An 8847-nucleotide genomic window follows, 5' to 3' on the forward strand; every position below is an offset into this window, starting at 1 on the left:
GACCTGCCAGTTGGCCCTGTCTGCTTGGAAGGAAGTCCAGCCCTCCTCTCCTGCTCCTCCTCTCAGCTGCCAGCTGAGAGGAGGAGCAGGTGAGCCACATCCATTTCCTTAAAGGGGTGGAGTCAGACAGCTCAGTAACATTTAAAGCCACAGACACAGAAACGGCTCATTCTCAGCAGGGCTCTCAGAGGGGTTTTTAGACATGCAAAATCCTGGAGTTTTTTCAGCAATAAACTTTACAGTTATGTTTTGGTGACCTCTGAGACCAATATAAACTTGTCTTAAAAGCGTAAAATATGTGACCTTTAAGTTAGGGGTGTTTGGTCCCATCAGAGATTGATGCTGTTTCCTGGACCATTGGCACTGATATCTGCCCACAGTTTCCTGATGTTTATGTGGACCTGATTTCAAAAACATGAAGCAGAGCCTGAAGGCTCACATCATTAGTGATGTGAAACTGAATTAACGAGGAAGCTTTGTAAATATAAAGCTGTAGATCAGTTGATTTTGGTATTGTTGTGATTCATTAACCTATTTTTTCTTCAGGTAAGCTGTGAAAAGATCTTTCTATGGTTGTTGAATCTAGTTGTGAAACTTCAGACTGTAGCCTTTTTTTTTTTTTTTTTTTAAAGATCAATGTACCCAGGAGTTTTTACTTAGTCTCATTTGATTTTCACTCCAAATAAACCTTTATTTTACTTTCAATGTGGAAATTCTCACAGTTCAGCTATCAGCTTTTACTTAGAGTTGTATAAACTGTTAAAGTGTTCACTTCATAAAATAGTCACGGAAATATCTACAGTATTTAACAAAGTAGAAATCAGGTTTATTTACAAAGCTCACTCTATTTAATCTGTAGAAAAAAGATGGATTTGAGAATTTATTTAGTTTTGCCATATAAACCAGCCGTGTCAATCAGATATGACGGGACTATGTTTACAGCTGTAAAACATAATCTACTGACATTAAGTGCTTTGTCACCTTCATATTGTTTTACCATCTGGTTGATCAACTGAAATTTCTGGTCTTAATTTTCCTTTAAAGTAAAAAGGTGGAGAATGGAGTAAAGTTTAGACTGAATGCTTGTTCTAGCTACTGTAATAGCTCAGCTTCATCTTGTGAAATATTTCTGTTAGCATATTCTATCAGTTGAGGATCTGTAGATGTCGTGATTTATTTATCACTTATTTGATTATTACTGTTTACTCCCCACTGATTTCTGTCTCCAGCCCATTCTTTATGCCACTCAGTGGCTGGAACAGCAAAGAATCGCGCTGCTTCGACGTCACATGCATACCCTCCATATTGACAATTTGACTTACTGTTGATCTGATAGGATAACTAATCAAGCCATCTATGCATCAACACTACTACTCAAAAGTTTGGGATCATTTGGAAGTTTTCTTGTTTTCTGTGGAAAAATTCATGAAATCAGTCTTTAATGTAAAATGTTCTTTAAATTTTGCAGCAATTACAGCCGTGCAGACCTTAGGCATTCTAGCTGTCAATTTTAAAGGTAATCTGATGGGACCCCCCCCCCCCATGCTTCCTGGAGCATCTCCCACAAGATGGATTGGCTTGGTGGAGTCTGGCTGACTGTTCTGGCCACTCCATTACAGTCAGGATTATGTCTGACTGCTTAGTCTTTGAATATTTCTTGGACATTTTGGAGGAGTGTTTTTAGTCGTTATCCTGTTGTAGGATGAAATTGGCTCCAAGCAAGTGCTGTCCTCAGGGTATGGCATGGCTGTCCTTCCCCAAGGTCTCTTTCACTCTTTATAAATCTCCTGTTCCACCACCTCCAAAGCCCCCCAGACCATCACACTGCCTCCACCTCACTTGATTGATGGTTTTTGCATCTTTTTATTTGTTCTGTGTCTCACAAATGTTCTTCTGTTTGATCCAAAGACCTCAAACTTGGACTCATCAGTGCACAACACCGTCTTCTGGTCTTTCAGTGCCCAGTTTTTTGCTCCCTTATTAGTAAAATGGTTTTTAGCTGTGCAACATGATTAACTTAGATTAGCAGCCATACCAGGAGACTGATGCAGAGGACTGACAGTTACTGATAACTGTTTGTGAACTGCATGAAAATGTTTTTCTTTGGAAAACAAACAAATTTGCCAGTGATCCCAAACTTTCGAGTGTACATCGGTGGATTGTTACAACCCTAGTTACTACCTGATACATCTTGTATTTAAGAGATATTATTCTGTCTATTCAAACAAAGCTCGTCAGTTGTGCCGTCTCCAATCACAGTGCACTGGTTAAGCCCCACTTTTTAAAGTTACACCACAGTTCCTAAAGCCCAGTTGGTGCAAACGGTTGCACCAAGAGTTCCCCTACAGCACTGATAATCAACTGGCAGCCCGGAGGCCAAATCAGGCCCTCCAGAGCTTCCTGTCTGGACCCCAGAAGATCATTAACTTCAGAAAAGCAGGAAAAGAAAATGTTGTGATTTTAAGAGTGTCTTTTGGCTTTAAATGTCTACAGCTGTTAAATCTACCCCAACAGCAATTGATATTCAAATAATTTTAGAATGACTTCACATTTGATCGGTTTTTACAGAAATTCACGTGTGAGCCGTTATTAGTAAATATTTTTTAAAAATGTGTTAAAACTGGCAAAAATGGCCAGATAAAGTGGTGAAAGCAGTTAGAGAGTGGCAAAAATGGGTGACAAGCATCCAAATGGGTTGTGGAGTGGCACAAAGGGACAAAAACTTGCAGGAAAAGTGGTGAAAAAAAGGTTAAATATGGCAAAACATTAGTATAAGAGGAAAAAATGGGCAAAAATTATGTAAAAACTTGGGTTAAAAGTGGCAAAAATTGCGAAAAAGTGGCTAAATGGATAAAGGAGGGATAAGACAGGCAAGGAAAGTGGTTCAAAAGAGTTAAAGAATGGAAAAAATGGTTAAAGAGGAAAAAAAAGGGGCAAAAAGTATTAAAATGGGTTAAAAGTGGCACAAAATATTGCAGAAATGGCAGAATGAAGCAGTGAAGTAGTGAAAGGTGTGAAACATGAGTTCATATTGCTGCTAAATCATGATTGTTGAGGGCCCGTTCTCTGGGGTTTTCAGGAGCCCAGCTAATTCTGTGGGCATGCCTGTCTCCTTCTGGTCTACGGCATTATAGATAGGGATAGATCTCACTGGTAAAGCCTTAAAATGTCCTGTGTTTTAAAGGAAAATACAAATACTAATAAAATAATATGTTCATCAGAACAAAATATCGATTTAATTTTTCTTTATTAGGAAGTCCAGCCCCCAGAAACTCTGTCAAGACTACATCTGGCCCTTGTTCAAATGTATTTGATGACACCTGCTCTAAAGGTTCCTTGTTCCTGGAGAAAGTTCCTGTGTATCATCAAGCTCTCATTCCCTTAAAGGTCAAACATTTGCACCAAAACGATCTGGCTGTATACCAGATTTCTGAAATGTTACATAATTTAGGCAATACACTATTAGAGATGAAAAACAGGATAATTCTGAAACCATTTCAGGCCATTTATTACATTAAAACTATTCTTCTTGTATAGAGATTTCTTAGACCTGATTGGAGTTGCAGTATTAGAAGGAACAGTAGCCGAGCATCCTAAAATATGAGTAAATTCTTCTCCACCATGCAATGCTTCTTACAGATCAATCACACTTTTTTATGGAGCTTTCCAGGAAGTTTATGATTATACCAGTGAAGTTTATGCTGGGTTAGTTCAAGATGATCAAGCATGGAAAACCTAAAGTCCTATTGTTTGAGCAAAGCAGTTCAGCTGACCAGGGAGCAGCGAGAGATTGTTTACATGCCAGCAAATCATTCAGCTTATGTAAGGAAAACAGTTTATATAATTGTGGACATTTCATGCTCTTTCTTAGTGAATGACGTGCTACTTTCCAGGAAACCTTCAAGGAATTTTTTTTATAATTACACACCTGTTTAGTAGGGAATAAGGCAGAAGTAAAAGACACCACTTTTTAAAGGTTTGCTAGTTTAGGTTAAAAATAATGGTTGAGAAATAAAGTTCATTAGCTAATAGTTTGCAGAGCTCAGGTTTTCATATTAATGTATTTGTCCTGGGAGACAGAGATAGATGCAAGACTACTGCCAACAAACCCAGTCTAACTCACCACCTCCCAGCAACAAGAAATCCAAACTCTGACACAAACATGAACAAAAATCAAATATCTGCACGTCTTTGTAGATCAAATAAAAATGTCTCACCTATGAGGTGTATTAACAGCTCTCACTGACCGGTCCCTCTCCTCACGCAGCTCTCAGTGTTTTTATATTTCAAAGTGACCTCATTTCCTCTCTGCAGACTCACGCAGAGAGGGGCGTGTCCAACACCTGCCTGCTGGTCTTAAATATAGAGGGTTACATGTGCCATTGTGCGAGATAAGCCCGGTATTTGCCGTGTTTGGCGGGGATCCCACATTCAAGATCCCACAATCCCCTGGGGCTTATGGGCCGTGGACTCCTGCAGACAGTCAGTTGACCATCTATTGTTTCATGGAAAGCAAAATCAATAGAGTCTATTTTTTCCTCGGCTTCTTTGCCTCAGAAATATGAGATGACGGATGTCTCGTAAACTGTCAGCTGAGAAAGCAGCAGGGAAACTGAAACAACGCCAAACTCTGAATCCTGTTTTATAGAGGAATGATTTTGTAATGGTTTCCTGCTGTGATTAGACTGTTTTTGTTTTGCTGCTCGTTACTACATTTTTTTAAATTTAGTGATTTTGATATGCTTGATTTAAGCTCTTTTGTCTTTTCTTTGTGCTTTTCTTTTCCCTCTATTTTTTCCCTTTATTTCCACGGAACAAACTGCCAGTTCAGTGAAAAAGAGATCAAAAACCCATGAAATCATACAAGTGGATTGCAAATTCCACCCACATGGATATAAAATGAAAATCATAGACCGTGGAGCCATGAAGTCAAGGTTCTCTCATTCATCTCAGAAAATATTTGGAAAATTAGTCAGATTCTTTCATCATCTTTCAACTCATCTGCATCACATCTTGTCATCCAAAAATGTCAAGGTTCTTTTTTATTTTGTAAATTTTTTTCAAAAATTCATGTTTGTGACTTCTCCTTCTCTGCCAGTTCTTACAAATTTTTAATTTAAGAGTGACTATCTTTCTTTATTTTATTCTGAAAAGTTACATATTGCACAAATGCAGTGATGAAGTACATATTCCATCAATTATAGTTCCTTCCCTGAGGCCAGGTTGCAGTGGCAGCAGGCAACGCAGGTCAGCCCAGGCATCCCTCTCCCAAGCAATATTTTCCCGCTCTTCCTGGGGTATTCTAAAGCATTCCCAGGCCTGATGAGATATATAATCCCTCAGCTAGTCCTGAGCTTACCCCGGGGTCTCCTCCCACACGGACGTGCCCGTAAGAGCTCCACAGGGAGGCGACCAGGTGTGCTGTTTCTTAGAACCAGTACATGTGAAGTCTACGACTAACTACGTCACTTCCTCTTTTCCTTTGTCAGTGTTTATATACGGTTGGCATTTGCTTCCTTCTTATTCTATAAGATGCATGTTGTCTCAGATGTGCGCTCTGAGAAGCCGTCAGAGATGACAATGACTGGTCTGCAGCCAGACTGTCTTGTTGCCTTCTGGCTCAGCTCCCTTTTCACCACAGTGGTCCAGTGGTCCATTATACAGTGGTATAATGTCTGCAACACTGCTGATGCTGCACCAGTCCGTCTGTCAGTCTCCAGTGCATTCTACCCTCACTCTTGAAGACCACGGGATAAGTGAACTGCTGCACTTTGGGCAAAGACTCATTCCCCGTCCAGAGGGAGCAATCCACTGTTTTCCAGCAGAGAACCATGTGCTCTTACTTTGAGATGCTGACCCTCATTCGGACCGCTTTGCACTCGGCTCCATACTGCCCAGCGCATGCTGGATGTCCCCAGCCGAGGAAACAAACAGAACCACATCCTCTGTAAAAAGCAGAGATGGAATTCTGAGATCACCCAACAGAAAACCCTCCTCTTTCTGGCTGTGCCTCGAAATCCTGTCTATGAAAATCACAAACAGAATCAGAGATAAGGGGCAGCCCTGGTGCAGGCTAACATACACACCAGGACCATACATATTTAATAAAGGCTAACAGCAATGATATATTATTTTAAGATAAGATAAGATCATACCCTATGCATTCAGGCTGGCCAGGTTGAACTCCAACCTGTGGCTCCTTTCCCACAATCTCATTCTCTACTCTCATTTACATTTCCAACTCTGTTCACTATCTTCCTCTATAATACAGGCATAAAAGCCCAGAAACAAAATCAGTATTTACCAGCTTATGATATGGACCCCTGGGTTTAGAAAATAAATAAATTTTACCAAAAAAGGAAAGAAGATTGTAATTAAGCCCGTCCTTTATTGTTTTTCCATTGATGCTTATAATGTCACTCTAAAGACCACTTAATAGTCAAAGAGTTTTAGAAAATAAAACTTTAATTTCACAAGCACCTTAGCCCTGCTTCACATAAAATTTAATGCTGAAATATTTTGCCCTGTTTCTTTACTACCTAACTTAGATTTTTTAAAAATTACTATGGTAAAATGCCTTATCTCATATGCACATTTGCACTAATATAAATTATGTAAACTATTTCATCTACCCCATGTAGCTCTGCCATATTATTACATGGTTGTATAATTTAGACAATGTCCAGTCATCATCCTTGCACCCTTTGCACATCTTGCAACCATACCATCAATGCACACAGTCTAGTATATACTAGTTAAAATACCTAACAAGATTTTGTACATATTTAAATTTTTAAATTTCATATTTTTCTTAGTTTTTTCATATTTAATGTTTCATTTACAGCAACTCCAACCAGAGTCATATTCCTATATGTGTAAGCATACTTGGCCAATAAAGCTGATTCTGATTGGTCTTCAAAGGTAGTAGAAAACCATGCGTGCAACTCTGTTCTGCACAAGTTGAATATCTTGAAATACATTTATCTGCATTGAATGTGCTGTATCTGAATCTTAAAAAGAGCAGAGTAACTCTTGTGTAAATGTAATTAGTCTCTTTCCACCTCTGTTCCTGTCATATTTATATCATGTTAAAATTTGCTGTACTGTATCAGATTATTTGGTAAAACAGTGGCTGTCCTTGCATCTCATTCCTCCCCAGATCCCTGATCAGAAGGTCCTGATCTTTTTCGCTGCCCTGGTCCCAGTGAGGGTTTAAGAGTCTCAATGTGAATCTGTGTCATCCTAACAGTGTTAACAGGCCTGTCATACCTCCGCTAGATAAACGAGTACCTGCATGTGACAGGTTTACACCGGGGGCCCCGTCCTTCGTCCTGCTCTGAGTGATCTCTGGAGATCCAGCAGATGTCCAGCAGCAGATTAGAGGGGTTTTACAGGGGCCACCGTGTCGCCTTCTCTGGCTCCCATATATGAAAATAGCAGCATATAGCTCAACATAAAGCTTCCATACTGACAGTGTACAGCATGTATATGGTACAGTATGCTTTAAAACGACAGTAACATACCAGATCTCATCCCTACACTGACAGAACCAGATTTCATCTGTGCAAACTTAAGCAGTGCTCATGTTTGCAGTAGTTAAAGGTAACGGGCACTGACCTGCATCCTCAGTATAGTGTTGCTATTTCACTGCTACTGCTTATATAACCTTTCTATCAATTTTATGTCACATTGTTAATTTGCAGTAAGTAATGCATTTCAGAGCAAAAACCACACCATGGCCTCAAAGGTGCCTGCAGAGCTCAGAGGCAGGAAATTGGAGCGCTGATATCTCAAGGTTAAACATTTCAGAGTTTGATTTTAACTCCATCCTGAGTGAAATGGTCTATAGTGTCGCAGTCATTTGACAATGTTCAACTCTGTAAAGCGTCAGTTTATCCAAGCTTCACTCACTGCAGTTTTAATCTGGGGGAATGTGGGGGTGGAATTCCCCATAATGCCCCTTGGCAGAAGGTTTATACGTGTTTTATGTGTTGGAAGGTTTTCTGTTGTACAGTGATCCCTGCTGGGGTTCTTTTGGTCATGTTTTTCTTGGATTGTTGTTTTTGATGTGAGGCACATTTGCACCATGGGCGAAGTTATCCGCTGAGTTAGAGTTCCTGCCAGTGACTTTGGTGCTGCATAAATTGCATAGTGCTTTGTTCAGCCATTTTATTATTTTCATTTTAAAATATAGTATAACTTTCTGTAGTGTGCATCAACACAGACATGCTTAAAGTGTTAAATTTAGCACTGCATTGAAGCACTGCACAACTTCACAGAAGCTAAGCAGTATTTAAAGTAAACTTTAAATTTAATACTTTTTACTTTTACTTGAGTAGATTTCTAGACCAGTACTTTTACTTTTACTTTATTAAATTTCAACTTTTTAAAGATTATTTTTCTTTAACTGAACTTTTAATAAAGTACAACAGTCATGTACTCTGAAAATTGAAACATATTGACATAATCCTTGAAAGATGTTAGGTAAAAAATAAAATAACAAGCAAAATACATCACTAGGTAGATAAATAAATAGATATCTCTTTGTGACCAATTTTACTGACCATATAATATCTACAGTAATATTTAAATAAATTGATTATGAATACATTTAATTGAACATGTTAACCGAATACATTTTTTGTAATTTTTAAAAAATTTGTATATGTTTTTATTCGCCATTAAAGGCAGGAAGTTGCAAAAGTGACCGAAATTCAATTAATATGAGAAAAAAATGGTTTCAAACAAATAAAAAAAAAAATCGTTGCTAAAAAATTCTCCAATAAAATACAAATAATTAGCTATAGGAACTCTTGTTGCCATAACAACAGTTTTTACACCTTTATA

Source organism: Cheilinus undulatus, linkage group 9 (genome assembly GCF_018320785.1).
Source record: "Cheilinus undulatus linkage group 9, ASM1832078v1, whole genome shotgun sequence".
In the NCBI taxonomy this organism is placed as follows: Eukaryota; Metazoa; Chordata; class Actinopteri; order Labriformes; family Labridae; genus Cheilinus; species Cheilinus undulatus.